General features: G+C 40.8%; 2 long non-coding RNA genes across 3 annotated transcripts in view; both read right to left on the bottom strand.

The window, feature by feature from the left end:
- The window catches only part of LOC124596069, a 57803-nt gene extending 52013 nt beyond the window's left edge, over positions 1–5790 (bottom strand). The window contains exons 1-2 of the long non-coding RNA XR_006978278.1: positions 5689–5790; positions 5025–5195 (exon numbers count right to left, since the gene is read on the bottom strand). This is a non-coding gene — a long non-coding RNA (uncharacterized LOC124596069). The remainder of the gene's footprint in view (positions 1–5024; positions 5196–5688) is intronic.
- LOC124596068 overlaps positions 1–16822 on the bottom strand; it is a 236909-nt gene that overhangs the window by 65225 nt on the left and 154862 nt on the right. The window contains exon 4 of one of the 2 annotated variants that reach the window (XR_006978276.1): positions 5893–6050. The exons of the other annotated variant lie outside the window; for it this stretch is intronic. This is a non-coding gene — a long non-coding RNA (uncharacterized LOC124596068). Of the gene's footprint in view, positions 1–5892; positions 6051–16822 lie in introns of those variants that run through there. 2 annotated transcript variants of the gene reach the window in all.

Genomic DNA, 16822 nt, shown 5'->3' on the forward strand with positions numbered 1-16822 from the left:
CACTGATTTGAGCTCTCCCTACAGAGTCACTCTCTTGCCACTGCTTTTCTATTGACAACACAATGCTAGTCACCTCCTCTTACACTAATGAATCCGCGCCTCGTGACACCTAGTGTCTGGATACTTGAGATTGGAAAGTGTGCCGTAGCCCTGTAAGGTGTCAGGTAAATCCAACACCTTCCATGAAAACCCTGACATGATAAGCAAATCCAACAGTATGTCACATAGCTCCGAATAAATCGTGACATTAAATTAACCAAAGTAATACGAGTAACGAGTGAGCAAATGGAATACCACAGACTAACACAAGAATCCCTAAATGCATGTCATACCTTCCCACCGTGAAACAGACGCAGTTCCGAGGGGAGAAACGAGAACAGAAGCCGAGAGCAGAACCGTGTTAAGCTAGAAGGCCCTACAATAAGGGACGGACACCCACGTCGCCATCCAACCGCTAGGACCACCCCCAGCCCATGTTAAAAGCCCTCCAGAAGAACAGTATAGATCTTACGATAACACTAAAAGGACCACACCAGCTGCAAGTTTTAGCGTGAGACTTTTTCGCGTCTCTGTTACGTTGCAAACGTTAAAAACATTGCCCCACCACGAAAAGTATAACGTTTCTCATTGGATAGACAGAATTTTTGTAGGCGGAGCTTAAGGTTAACATTGAGACCCTGATTGGTCAGATGAAAACACAGCCAGATAGTTTTTTTTAAACCAACTTTGGTAAATTGTAGTAAGGAGAAGTTAGGTGAGAGTTGCTTCCGAGACGGCGAGCTGTATGGAGCTGCGCCGCCCGCCGCCCCCTGACTCTGTCTAACCAACGACAAGGTAATGAACGCACGCGATGCCGCATAACAGTGCACAAGGCTTCACTCAGAACTGCAGAAGTCTCATCTGTTACACCCCCTTTTTACGTAATACTAGTGTCGATCGTCAATTAAATCTCATGGTGTTCACATTTGCTACGTGAAGTTAAAATCTGAAACGTGATGATTTTTCTGTTATATAATTATTGAGAAGCCATATCAGCCACTGTAATTTACGACAAGTTAGATAAGTAATTAAAGATAATTGAGGGTCACTGTAGACCATTTTGATAGTTTTCTCTTTTATGAAACTTAACTTAAATCTAGATTATAGATGTGATATGGCATAGGTCATCCTTCGATCCATTATAGGACTTGTAAACCCATTCAGGGAATATTCGTTCACATTTTTGTTGAACGCAGTTGGTTTTTATCATCCTGTATTAAAACATTTCCTTTTATCAATAGTGCAATTTATAAACAATGTTTTGTGAATAGAATAGAATTTCCAATGGTAAACTTAACTGCTTTCTCGACGTTATTTTACCAGCTAACTAAAAATATGAAAGCCTTGAACCCCTTCCACTAAATTTAGTTAGTATTAAGATTCTTTTACAGGGAGTGCAGTGGAGCTGACGCTGAAATCATTAAGTATTTGGTTATATCATCGTTAGTCTCACTGAACTCTTCTGAACTCTACATGTCATGTGTGGTCTGGCGTCTCCTTCCCAGCAACAGGTCCCAGGTTCAAACTAGTCAATTCCCTAAAACACACGCTCAGAGCGTCGTTGCGTGAAAGTGGTAGGGAGACAGGGCTTAGAACAAACAGACACCACGCAGAATGTTAGAGAATGGGACCAGCAGTAACACAGATGCGAAAAACAGTTGGTAACGAGACAGGACACCTCAAATCTTGAGGGTTAAAAATTTTAGAAGGGGCATACATCCTAAATTCCATATTTCAGATAAAGAATTAATATTCGAAGTTTATGTTTTAGATAGCTGGCCGCCCTGAATGAGCAATGTGTGTGAGAAATGTGTTTATAAATATCTTCTGATTCATAATAAGCAGTTGTCTGCCACATCCACGTCGGTGGCGCTGGTGTTCAAAACAATACACAGTCGTCAGCGATATGTCCGCCCTGTATAGTTCATAACTGGTTGTGGAATACTCAACATTTCCCGTTTCAGGAACACGTGATAGTAGTAGTAGTAGCATTAGTATTTTTATAGTAGTAGTTTTATTCATCTAAAGATGAATTTTACAAGGATACTAGTCGTGTCTTCGTATAACAGTTTAAGAATAATAAAAATAACATGCTTCATATTACGGGCATTTACATACATATAGCTCTATTTAAGGAGGGGATAGATAGTCGGCTATGGCCTTATCTTAGGAACCATGCCAGCTTTGCCTGAAGTAATTTAGAGCAACCACAGAAAACCAAAATCAGGATGGCTGGATGAAGTATGGAACCAGCATCTCCCGAATACAAGGGTAGTGCATTTAGAACTGTGCTACCTCATTCGTTTTTATCCCTAGAGTTCAATACCGTGTTACAATCAAATGATTTTATAATGCAGAAGACTAGTGCTACATTGTCCATTCATTCTCATTCCCAGTACTGTACACACTCTCGTACATACATTATTTCATAAAGTTGCACAACACAAACTATAAGGTGATTTCATTCCCATTTTGTGTTCCGCAGCTTCCCATTTTCAATACAAAAAACTGAGTCAGCATTCCTCTATGACAAGTAAGATTTTAATCTCGGAAAGATAATAAGGTGTTAGTATTAAACAACGAAAAAATTCGGGAATAAGTTTTTCCAGAAAAGGAAAAAGAGGAAAGAAAAAATATAGTGAGGAAATGTTATGCGAAATTATTAGACATCTTATTATTACTGCTGTTAATTATTTGTGTTACACGTTTTCCCGACTCTCAACGCTGCACTTTCTAAGTATTCAACGTACAGAATGTATTGCGTAACTGATACATTTTAAATGCATTTTGAAGAGGTTTGTTTTAGTAATCTCTTTCACATCCTCGAGCAATTTGTTGTACAACTGTATTCGCTAGCAGAAGTTGCTCTTTTGAGTTTTATGTTATTCCTTTCGCGGTAAATGTAAGTTCAACCTACGTCTTGTTTCACAGTAATGAACAGAGGTCTTTGTGCAGTAATTATCAAAGTTATTTCTGACGTGCACAGCTAACTGATAATTGTACTCTGTTTTGAACAGATTTTTACAAAGAGATCGATTTCTATTTTTGGTTATTATTCTGATAGCTCTTTTCTGTTTTGCAAAACTATGTGCATACTTTGTGCATTTGTTCTCCATTTAACAATTCCACAGTTAAAAATTGAGTGTACATATGAATAATAAGTAATTAAAAGACACTGTTCTCTTCATATTGATGACAGGACTCTAAGGGTATATAAAATGCTGATGAAATTCTTTTTGCGAGTGTCTTTACATGTTCATAACACTTCTACTGAGAATAAGTGTTGACTCCTAGAAATGTTTTGTTTGTTACGCAGTCTGTAGAGGAGCTATCTCCGTTTAATTTAAGAGTGTCGATTTCTCTCTTCAAATTGAAATTCACTTTGTTGGATACCGTGTATGCATATTGCATTCTGACCAATAGTAAAGTACCTTGAAGGTTTAATTTCCTTTTACTGTAGGGAGTTCTCCTATTATCTGAATAGATTTCCTTTTCCTACAGGGAGTTCTCTTATTATCTGAGTAGATGTAATCCTTGGAAAGTGACGTATCTAGAAATCAATTAGCAGCCACCACCAACGATGACTTGGGAAGTGAAGAGGACGTTCTTCACAACGGTTCTGAAGGGGTAACGAGGGTAAACATTCATCTGCTGCTCCGGAAAAGAAATATTTCGATATCCCATATTACCATTACTGGTTACATGTAACAAATATTTTGTTATCGACAACTGTCATTGAAATAACTGGCCTTTTAACCAGGAAAATTGTTGTGATACATTGTTGGTTTGCCGCTAGTGAGACAATAATGAAAATTACTACCCTGAACAACAAGGTAAAAATTACACTTTTACTGGCTGGCCATATCGCTTTTACTGTAGCCTGTGGATTACCCAGCATTCGATGGCAGTTTTTTACACATTTGGAATACTGTTAGTCTCAAAGCTACTGAAACAAATGACGAACACTTCTTTGAGACTTTTCGTAGCCCGTATGTTTCCCCAAGACCTAAATAAGTACTTCGTCAAATGGGCACTTACTTATCCATTTCAACAGTATTGTTTTAAATAACACTACAGATCTTGGACTTCGTATGTAGGCACCTCACACAGAAAGACATAGCTCGTTAATATTCCTTATGTAAGTATTGTGTTTGATTCTGAGCAGCTGATATTGACTTCTTAAAATGTAATTGTCCCTTCTTTGGAAGACGGTTCAAAGTAAATTGTCCTCATTTGCTCAGATTCTAGGTGTTCTGAAGAATTTATTCTCGTTCACGTCTTTTTCGCGAGACAGCATCGAATAATGACAGTATAGCTGGATTCACTTTCGTCACCTGTAATGATGCAGAAGTGCAGCTATGAGAAATAGTATAAAATAAATGTCTATCCGTTCCACCGAACGTATTTACTGCAATAGATTCAGTCAAGGAATTGTTTGAATGATCTACATCGCTTAAATGTTTCGTCCATTTATGCCATATTTCACTCAGAAGAGGAGTATGAGTCACCGTCTACATCTAGGAAATCAGAACTGTAGGAAAATAGTGCTGTTTAAACATCGCTGTCAGCAGATCGCGTCCCATGACGGGCGGTTGTTTCAAATGTCTCACAATATTAATGTCTCTACTCAATAGCTTTCTGTTTCTACCGCTTTAGATTACAGTTCCTGTCATGGTATTTTAATATATTGGGGACTAGCTGGGTAGCTCTTCGTGTGGTCCTGTTTTATTTTTACCACGAGTCAGTAATGATGAGTATCGTACTGTAGATGGACTTCGTCGCTGTCCAGCAAGAATGTATCTCTGATAGCACATATCAATTTTCGTGCTTCTTCTCGTCCTCTCAGACAAGCCAAGCTCTACTCATTAATGGATCTTCTACTAAGTCAGCTACGCCTTCACATATTTCATCGAGATGTACTTTCTATACAAGACGACTGTTCAGTAACCCATCGAAGAATGTGAGTTTTATCAAATGTTACCTACCTGACGTAGACGCCTTTCTGCCTTTACTCGTATGGCAGCTACACGTCGGTATACTTCTCATGCTGCGGAATAGCTGAATAGCAAATCAGTTGACTGGTGATTTGCTGGAAATGTAACAGGACAAATAAAAGTCCTTCTTTCTCCATAACGTCAAAATGAGCGTCCTCCCACCTGGAAGAAAAATATATCTCTCTTGTACCTTCATTTGTTCTGGAGACCGAAAGAAGATGAAGAAAACAAGAACAGCAGAGTGTTTTGTTTTGCATGCACGAAGTCCTGTTCCCATGTGAAAAAAAGTTGCACAAAGCGTTGAAGACGTTCCCCCTGTTATCTCCCGTTCTGAAGATCCTATGTGTTACACTATGCACAGCTATTTATACATTGTATAATTTTGCTACTATTAAATTTTATTCGGTGAAACATTATTTACTGAATAAAATTTTGAGGAAAAGAAAAACGGTTTGGAACTTGAATTTATCCAGATAATCTGTCTATAGGTTAATGAAAATACAGAGATAAGAAACAATTTTATTCGTCCTTGAAACGTAGTGTGTAAAGTTGTAACACCATCGAGCCAAGTTCAAGATTCATATTTCAGTTCTAAGTTAACTAAACTCATTTAAATTGTTAAGTGCTTTTGGAATATACATTAAGAACATATTACCTTCGGAACCACATAATTTTGCTCAGCAATTGGCGAATTCATATTTGTTGAAGGTTAATTATGGTCTGACATATTTCACCGTAGTAATGAACTTGCGTTCCATTGTTGTCCTTGTTGTTACTTGAGAAAAGTAATGCAGCCTTCTGCTTTTCTTCCCTTCATCTCCGAATACCTGCTTTCGGTTTAAAGTGTTTCTAAGTCGAAGCTCCTGAACCTTTTCGTTCTTGAAAACAAGCATTTCTGCTATTTACGAATGTGGTTCTTAATTTGAATCGACAATGTCGTTGATCGTCAAGCGGTTCAGGTTGCCTTTTCATTAAGTACTTCCTTGTTCTCTTGCTCGTACGCACAGCGCATGGCATCTGAAACAGATATTTATTAGAGGTTGGTTGCTTTATCGTATTACAATCATCATTAGATACCAAAAAAGTTGCCTTTCAGTAATAGAGAATAATGTATATCCTCGCAGTGCACCCGGTGCTCTGTTGCAACCAAGATTCTTGCTGAGTTCGGTTCAGTGACAAAATATTTTCGTGTCTACTTTCCAAGTTTTCGGAGAGACTACGTCTTCAGGAAGCATAGAAGACACGCCATTGTTTAGTTATGGGACCTGGCTACGTCGTTGTCCTGCAGTGACGAATCTTGAAAGTCATACACTATTCGCAGCGAACGAAACTAACAGCTTTGACACCGCAGTCCTAGATTTGGGAAAGCACTTCACCAAAGAGCACACTACAGTCAAACTCCTATTAGTTCACTTTCGAAACTTCTACAACGAACTCATCCTAAACAGTACCTCTGTTCCGTGACATGTGATTTATCATCACAGAAAAAATGCTCTTCATGTTACTATTTGTATTCTTAGAGGTATTTTGCAAAACAAGATTTCAAATATCACCTCCTAGACATTTCATCTGTATATGGTCAATGAGATCTCTTACAGTTTACTGACCACAGCCCCCTCCTCCTCATCACGAAATGCGCGTGAATAAAGAGACGATATCGGCTGAAAGCAAAAGAGACGTTCCGTAGCAAAAACTTCAGTGATTACTGTCAACTCTATCACAGATTACCCACTACACATTGGTATGAGATTTCTCACATAGAACCAGATAAAATTTAATAATTTATGTACTGAACTTGTTGCGACTGTTGAATACGTTTCCACAAAGCAACCTTGGCAAAAATACCCTTTACATTTACACGTAGATTAGTTGAGACACCACACGTCCTGACATCCGTAATGCGTTCGTGTTTCTTAGATACTTGAAAGTTTATTGAGTATTGTTTGTAAATGGCACAGATATCTGAATTTATTGTTGTCTGCAGAAAATACATCTATAACATTATAACACAGTCGCCCTAGATAGCCCCAGTTGCTAATAACATAGATTTTTGTATATATTTCGTACTAAAACATACTCGTCTTTCGACTTCCTTCACGTGTAATCAGTTTTATGAGACAAAAAGGGACCTATTTCTATAACATTATTGGGTAAACTGTAACAAGACATTTAGAAAAGTCACTAATCTTATTACGATTACAATGACTGAAGAGTAATTGAATATTTTGCGATGCTGACTATAAATCTCTTAGATTCAAATTGTTCAAATGGCTCTGAGCAGTATGGGATTTAACTTCTGAGGTCATCAGTCCTCTAGAACTTAGAACTACTTAAACCTAACTAACCTAAGCACATCACACACATCCATGCCCGAGGCAGGTTCGAACCTGCGACCGTAGCGGTTGCGCAGTTCCAGACTGTAGCGCCTAGAACCGCTCGGCCACCTCGGCCGGCAAATCTCTTAGAGTTTCCTTTAAAAATAAGTGTACTACTTCGAAACAACAACAACAAGAAACGGTTACTAGTTTCGAATATAACAAGTTTTAGTGAGGTACAGTTCCTAGCAAAATTCTACTATTAAAATCCATTACAACTGCATATGTTTCAGATCAGCACGTCTAATTTTGTACCACGCAGGGATTTCAGCACTGTGCGCCTTCTGCAGCGACGTCACTGTCTAAAGTAGTAACAGATAGCGCTTGAAAGTCGAGATATTCATTAACTTCTTGTTATAATCTATGGAATATGTTTCTGCAAACTGAAAATGTGAATTCAAGATAGTAGACTTATTGTCACGTTGAAACCACACTCAAATCCAAATCTGAAGGTTGGGTCGGTGATGAGGTACAACACTTAGAACTGAAAGGACGTTTATTACTTGCAACAGAACAGAACTGACTTCCTGGATAGAGAGTGCAATTATTTATACAAATATAGAATATTCCATATATACAAAATATTCCAAATATACAAAAATTACCAACGTAAGATGTTTCAAGAGTCTTCCAGAAATGATAAGTACGAAATAACAAATAACAGTGGTCGGGTCTGAACTGGTGGCCCATAGCACGCCAGCTGCAGACGCCAACCACCACACCACGTTAGATGCACCATAGATCCCAGCATTACTCCCTGTCCTGGAGGACCAGCAATCTGCTCTTTCTGGAGTCCTCATTGGAGCCGATTACAGCACCCTGGTTCTAGATCTTTTCAATGGTCCACTGAATAGGGGCGCTGGCGGATCCCCGTATGCTTGTCGCGTTTTTACGTTCCTCTTCAGTGAGATGAGCATCTAAGGTAGCCCCTCTTGTCGAAACTTCATGGTCGTCGAGTGGGTCTTCAGTTTCCGCGAAATACCCATCGTCAATCTACGCCACTGGGCTGTTGTAGGGCTATACAGGGAGGATACGGACGAGATCTCAGCACTTTTCTCTTCTTCATGAAAGATCACAATCCCCGACTTCATATTAGGCGTCCGGCAGGAGTAGAAGGATACGATGCGGCCCAAAGTAGCGCTTTAGTGGATTTTTCTACAGTCTAATTATCCGCCAAAGCGTAAAAATCCACTGCAAGTTTTCTGGCCTGTATCTTATTGATCTTACTTGACGTTTTATCGCTCTCGGTCTTTTTCCTGAACTTCCGGAGTCTGCGTGCGAGCTTATTTGCTCCTGGTGATGAGGTGTCACACATAGTATTGTTAGGTTGAAACGGGGACACTGTATGAAACAGAATGCACAGCTTGAAGCCTGTAATGCCTTGCTTCGCCGTTTTGTGTAGGAACATCACGACGGGCAGTTTGTATCCCAATCTCTCTGTTCGACATGAACGTACAACGAGAACATATCTGCCCATGTCTAGTTAAGGAGCTACGTCAAGCCACTCGTTTGTAGATGTTAGACAGCTGTCAGCCTGTGGGTGATGTCACAACGTGGAATTATCTCTGACAGCAGTCTCGACCGAAAAGCTTTTCCACGATCAAATATCATCATACGGGGTGTACCGAGGTTTAAAACGACGTCTTCGACAAGGAACTTTGCAATTTCTGGAGCTTCGGCAGTCGCCACAGCCATGGCACAGGTCTGATGACAGCATCGATTCATATTTGTTGACTTCGGTGAATTCCCTGAGTGGTCGATTCTAATTCGGTGGAATGGCGCTGCTGCAGGTGGGATTGATACCAGATCCAGACGTCTTTGAGCTAATTGCGGCATGTGCTTACGTCGTTCGCATTCCTTATAGTGGCTCACATAGTATCTGACAGATCTGTAGCGACCTGGTCAGTGATGCCTGCGTCTGATTTCGTCTAGAGTCTTCAGGTGACCAGATGTTACAGTAAAGTGGAAATTCATCAAGATCGTTGGCCACAGCTGAGTTGGGAAGCCATGAAACCATTTCCGCCCCACTGGATCATAGTTCCTCCTATGGAGTGCTCCGTTTAATAACTGGAAACCTCCCTTGATCGATTCCCCATTCTTCCATGCTTCTATAGTTTTCAGTAGTTCTGTATCTTCCCTCTGTTGAGCAGGAATCTCATTTAACGCAGCGATGCCGGAGATTTCGTCCAAACTTCTGTGTTCCATCGAAGGATTCCTTGAAAGGCAATCAGCGTCTTTGTGTTTTCGCCCATTCTTGTATACCACCGTGACGTCCTACTACTAAAGCCCTAATGCCCAATCACCAGCGGATGACTCAGTCTGGACAGCCAGCAGAGAATGGCGATCCGTTACAACAGTGCGTGGTTTCCAAAATTAATAAAGCAGGAACTTAGTTATTTCCAGAAAAATATAAGGTGCTCTTCCTAGGTTGTATGTTCATCTCGGACTTTGAGAGTACTCTGAAATCATAAGGTTACCTTTTCATCACCTTCTTGAATTGTACTAGAACTACGTCTAGCCAAAAACGACTGGTGCCTGTTCGAAGTTCTGTCTCGGCATCCACGATGTTAGAATTGAAGATGTTTGCGCCTCATTAAGGACAAAGAAGAATCTCCCTTACACCTCTTTATAGCTACATTTTTGGCTCTCCCTGCGGTAATCCTTTGCAAGTGATGTGTATTGGTATGGACATCCTTCACGAATCACTGGCAGCAGGAGCACATACTGAGAAAACTTTTCACATCACGAATGTGCCGAGGAGTCGGAAAATCGTTGGCTGCTCTATTTCCTCTGGATGATGACGGACTCCATTGCCATGTACTTGGTGCCACAAGATTTTTATGCCTTGGGCGACGAAGACGCACTTTTTTGCATTCATGAATAGGCCTGCAACCTGAACACTCTACAACACGGTTTTGGCGTACTTCAATACTTCAAAAGTTTTTGAAAAGACGACAAATATGGCAAAGTTTCGGCGAACTTTTGGGTGAAGAAGAAATAATTGCTGGAGGTCAGGCTGAGCTGGCAGCCCGCAACATGCCAGTAACCAACGCTGACCACTACACCACAGTGTATGGACCAGAAATGCGCTACTTATTTTGATGATACATTTATTCTTTCCAATGAGAAGTACTTAGTGGGGAAGCCACAAGCGAACAGCAACACACCAGAGTACACTGAATTGCTATTTGTTGCTTTATAGTTGGCAGTTATAAATGCTGGGAGTTTCCGTCAATGTTTGCAAGGAGTAGAATGTGCTGTTGCTGTTTACATATGATTTATGTCTCTATGAATGCATGCTGTGCAGTATTCTTCCTTTATTGCCCATTAATATCACTTTTTGCAGTTCTCGACTCGCTTTCTTTCTCATCCTCTTTTTCTCTCGTTTCAATACCCTTGACCGAGCGAGGTGGCGCAGTGGTTAGACACTGGACTCGCATTCCGGAGGACGACGGATCAATCCCGCGTCAGGCCATCCTGATTTAGGTTTTCCGTGATTTCCCTAAATCGCTGCAGGCAAATGCCGGGATGGTTCCTTTGAAAGGGCACGGCCGACTTCCTTCTCCATCCTTCCCTAATCCGATGAGACCGATGACCTCGCTGTCTGGTCTCCTTCCCCACACAACCCAACCCCCCCACCTCCCTCAATACCCTTGAAAAAAGATGAGTTATACGGCTGTTTGATGTTCTACTCGTCCTTGATACTTAGCACCTGTAAGTCTTTAAAATTTTGTTGCTATCTGACTGTACCACTGGTGTTATGAAAGGTATACACGGAGGGGACAAAAGTTAAGCGATACCTCCCAATGTCGTCTCGGACCTCATTTACGCCAGGGTAGTACTGCTCCCGGCGTGGCATGGACTCAATAAGTCGTTGGAAGTCCCCAGCCGTCCATAATTGCGTTAGTGTTGCCGGTGCAGGATTTTGTGCACGAATTGAGCTCTCGATTATGTCCCATACATGATCGACGGGATTCGTGTTAGGTGATCCGGTTGGCCACATAATTCGTTCAAATTATTGAATCCTGCCTCGGGCATGGATGTGTGTGATGTTCTTAGGTTAGTTAGGTTTAAGTAGTTCTAAGTTCTAGGGGACTGCTGACCAGTCCCATAGGGCTCAGAGCCATTACATTAAACCAATCACGAACAGTTGTGATCCCGTGACATGCTTGGGAACATGAGGTCCATGAATGGCAGCATATGGTCTCGAAGTAGGCGAACATAACCATTTCCCGTCAATGATCGGTTCAGTAGGACCAGAGGATCCAGTCCATTCGACGCGAACACGGCCCAGACCCACACCATTATGGAGCCGCCATCAGCTTGCACACTGCCTTGTTGACACCTTGGGTCCATGGCTTCGTGGAGTCTGCTTCCCAGGTGAACCCTAGCATCAGCTCTGACCAACTGAAATTGGCTCTCATCTGACCAGGCCACGGTTTTACAGTCGTCTAGGGACCAACCGACAGGGTCAAGAGCCCAAAAGAGGCACTGCTGCCATATCCTATTAACGCCAGATTTCTCCGTACTGCCTTAACGGATACGTTCGTCGTACGTTCCACTTTGACTCAACGTTGCTTGTCTGTTAGCAATGACAACTCTACGCAAAAGTCACTGCTCTTGGTTGTTAAGCGATGGCCGTCCACTGCGTTGTCCGTGGTGAGAAGTAATTCCTGAAATTTGGTATTTTCGACACGCTATTGACACTGTGGATCTCGGAATATTGGATTACCGAAATGGACTGTCGCATGCGTCTACCTCCAACTACCACTGCGCGTTCAGAGTGTGTTAATTCCGGTCGAGCAGCTCTAATCCCGTCGGAAACTTTTCACATGAATCAACTGAGACCAAATGACAGCTCCGCCAGTGCCCTGCTCTTTCCTACACTGTGTACGCGACACTATCGCCATCCGCATGCGTGCACACAGGTAACCCACGACTTTTATCACCTCGGTGTGTAGTACAACACAGAAACTGAGTGCGTCTTCGAGGGACCTAGATTCCCATTGTTTTCCGCGACTTGGTTTACGTAGCATGAGGCTGCTTTGGAGCTGCAGTGCTGCCTAGCGAGGTGAAGTTGCGGATAAGACTATGGGTTCCTGTCCAGGAAAAGAAGTGTTGAAATTTCCTTTCGTACAATTTCATTTAATTTTCCTTTATTTCGACACAGCATATCAGGCCAGTGTAGATAAGGTTTCTTGCACGTGCCTAGGAGTGAATGTACACGTTCACCGCCCCTCGATCCTCCAATAGCGACTTATTCACTTATGTTTCCTCTAACTGTGGTCGTGTTCCTCGGTGTCGACGTTACATGAACAGATACTTCCATCCTTGGATCCGACTGCTCTGTGAATCAACTCATCCATTTGAATGTGACGACAACTACAGTTTGACGATTTTGAGCCACTGATGCAAATTGACATTTTTTATGTTCATGAAGTTTTGGCAAACATGCAAAACGTTTGTTTTGTTTGTCAGAACAAATTAAAAACAATATGATCCAACCAAATGCACAATCTAGACAGTTTAACAAGTTTGCCATTGCGCAAATTGAGTTTCATGTTGTAAACGTCGAATCTTCTTTGTGCGCAAGACTAGCTAGCCGTTCCTTCCTTCACCATGCTGAGATAGTAAATTTAGTTCGACAGAATTTTGCGTCTTAAGAAAAGAGAGTGAGCCTACAGAGGCTTATTCTAGGCACCAATGGTTGCACTTAAGAGTCTAAAGCTGCAGCATCCCTCTGCATGTGTGATTACACGTATTTCGTGGAGTATTTATTTGGTACAACTGTTACGTCTACATACGTGAACAGCAGTGCCAAGTAGCCGGCCGGTGTGGCCGAGTGGTTCTAGGCGCTTCAGTCTGGCACCGCACGACCGCTACGGTCGCAGGTTCGAATCCTGCCTCGGGCATGGATGTGTGGGGTGTCCTCAGGTTAGTTAGGTTTAAGTAGTTCTAAGTTCTAGGGGACTGCTGACCTCAGGTGTTAAGACCCACAGTGCTCGGAGCCATTTGAATAGCAGTGGCAAGTGGGTTTAAGTGAGTATTTTTCGTAGCTAAAAAATTCATGTAAGTGTGTTATTCGCCCATAAAATTAAGCACGGTATCCCGCGGATGGTGCCATGGTGGTTTCCTTTTCCATGATAGCATGTAACTATTGTCTGCAGCTTTCATAATGTAAAATAACGCCGTTTACGTATCACGAATGCAGGTTCAAATGGTTCAAATGGCTCTGATCACTATGGGACTTAACATCGGAGGTCATCAGTCCGCTAGAACTTAGAACTACTTAAACCTAAGTAACCTAAGGACATCACACACATCCATGCCCGAGGCGGAATTCGAACCTGCGACCGTAGCGGTCGCGCGGTTCCAGACTGAAGCGCCTAGAACTGCTCGGCCACACTGGCCGGCACGAATGCAGGTCATCGAGTTGTTTTTTTTTATTTTTTTAAATTTTTTTAAGGTATTGTTCCTAAGGAGGAATCTGTAGCTGACACTACTTATTGCAAGTCCTTTGGATGGGCTGTGTTTTGTTGGAGTATGGCGTGATGCGTGTGAGGAAGGAAGCACGTGACTTCCTTTCAACAATTCCCCTCAGACAGTTGGTGAGGCTACCAGCAATAAAGAGGGGTTGCTATCGTCAGTGACACTCCTCAAAGCCTCCCAATGGTCAGGATAACGTACCAATATGCAATACGACCAAAAACCAACCTTTCAGGCAGTCAATGACAGCAGGTCTCAATGTCGCACAAGGCTCAGACAATGACTGCATATGCATCAGATGTCTGTAATGTTAGCGTACAGCCTCGTTGCGTCATGTTAGTGGGGTGGTAGAGTTCCTGACACTGAGGTACGTTGAACATAATCAACAACCTCAGCTTTAAAAAACAATTTTTTGATAAATAATAATGCATCTATCGCATGCTCTCAATATTTTGGAGAATAAAATTAATCAGTGCAAGAATGATTAGTATACCTCCGACTAAAGCAGAGAATTGAATTTGTCCACTGAAGCGCCTTTTGTCTGTTGAAAAACATGTACATCCAGAAATGGCCACCATTCAAGTGATTATTAGGACTTACAAATCGCTTATTTTTAGAAGTGAAAAATACATTAGTGAGTAACAAGACAAATGGCACGCTTGATAATACTAAGGAACGTTGGACATCAACAACTACCTCCGCTATCAATTTCTTGTCGTTATGAATTTCAATGGATCTAACTCTCATACGATGGCATCATTATGAGAAATTCAACTAATGGCCTCAAGAATAACTAACAGGCTTATTTTATGTACACATCAAGCTTCAAATTTACGCTCTTCATTGCTTCTTTCCTTTGATGATATGATAAGTGCATTGCCCTTCAATGGTGACTTATGAAATGTTAATGATTTGTTGAGCCACTTTCTGTCATTTAACATGATTGTTTTCCTAATACTACTTCTGCCCTAAGTTTGCATATGTACAGAAGTTATTATAATTGCTCTATCTTACAACTATAAATATAAAGGTGCATGTACCTTACTCTTGTACTGATATTTTCGCTAAATTCTGTTTTAGATTTAAGTGTATTAACTGACTCTCTCTCTCACACACACATACACACACACACACATATTCACCGGTATGATGCATTTAAAAATTTATTTTCATTTGTCTATTAGAATTAAAAAATGTTAGCTTCATAAATTTTTGCTTTAATACCATATGGTAGCTGAAGCAATGACTTAAAAACTACATTGGTCATCCTGTATCAATACTTGTAGTCAAAGAACATAAAGACATTCTCAAGGAAATATTTTAAGTTACAAAAAATGCAATATCATTAGCTCAAAACTGAAATGCTATAAACTTAAGGATTTTCGAGATTGCTATTTTTGTTCGTCCATCTTTGTAAGTTTGATTTTATGTCTAAGGTCCTTTTCCCTACTTCTAAGAATGCACTGAATACAATGAGGAACTTTAATCTCTGTCTCTTTCTTTCTGGGGCTGTTTAATGTTTATTTTGTACCTAAACTCTAAAGTTACATTCACAGTAGATCTACGAAAATGCGTCGTGCAGGATGATTAAAATGTGTCTAGTTGTCCCGCTTTCAAAAAAAGTTACTTAAGTCACTTGTCGGATCCTATTTATTAACTGACAGTTATAACAATTCGAGAGGCCGAATTATTAATGCTGTAATTATTCATGTGTTGTCTTTCCCTTTGACTTTAATATGTGAACTGTATATCTCTGTATATCTCTGATCCTTGAAATTATCAGTGGAAATAACATTACATTATTTCCCATGCTCTGAGTGACTCCTGAGATATTATCCAGCAAGGATTTCCTTATGTGGCACGTTCTTAGCTTAGTCCTGTCGACTGCGCAAGCTTTGTCACGTTGTTTTCTTCACATGTCTACATGACTCGATCTCAAGGATGTGGGTGAAAGTAGAACATATCAGAGACGAAAAAAGTGAATGTGTCATATGTACAGGTAACACGAGTAACACGAAGTTTAGTGAAGAAAAAATTGGTTTAGGAACTGAGTTGCGAATTGAGAAATTTTTAACACACTAGGTACTTTTCGAAATGTCCGTTCTCATTATATCATGCGTGAATGCTCTACTATGGCTTCTTAAATAACTTATGTTTTAAACATTATAAGCCTTTATATGTAATATACATTCATTTTTACAAAATCTTTAATTTTTCATTCGTACAATCTCGTTCCCTAATTCAGAATTTTATATTTTTTACCAAAGCATGAGAAAACTTCGTAAGAGCATGAGCGTAGGAAGTAATCACAACAAATACTTATTATTGACAACCAATATTTATTTTTTATTGTTAATTTAAAATTTTATCGATACGCAAGTCTTTAGCGACTAGGTAAGTTGGAAAAGGTAGAAAAACGGACACGGCACAGCATTACTAGAAAGGTGACTGCCATTCACCTCTGGCGATTTCGGAAAAGAGTGCAACGTGTGCACCTACACAACCGTGCCATGTTCTTTTGAAAATGTAGTACAGTATTGTAAACACTGCTGCACTTAGCTCACAATCAGCATACGACGATAGTAACTAAAAGCCTTGTAGGCAACCATCTATGGGAAAGATTTCTATCTTTATACACCGAAAAAATCAGTTAATAGCGAATGGGAAAGATTTCCATCTTTATACACCGAACAAATCAGTTAATAGCGAATGAAGAAGACCAGAACATATCATTTGGCGTGAAATCATAAAATATATTCGCCGTTCGCTGTTATTCTTCTTATAACTGAAAATTTCAAATGGCTCTTCTAATAGTGTTGTAGCTTTAGTTAGCGATGCTATTCCTCGTGTTAGGTGCCCTCCCCAAGCTCAGACCTGGGTACGCTCTTGTACCAGGGCGAGGAGGTTCAGCAGTGGCGTTATCTTACT

Source organism: Schistocerca americana, chromosome 2 (genome assembly GCF_021461395.2).
Source record: "Schistocerca americana isolate TAMUIC-IGC-003095 chromosome 2, iqSchAmer2.1, whole genome shotgun sequence".
NCBI lineage: Eukaryota > Metazoa > Arthropoda > Insecta > Orthoptera > Acrididae > Schistocerca > Schistocerca americana.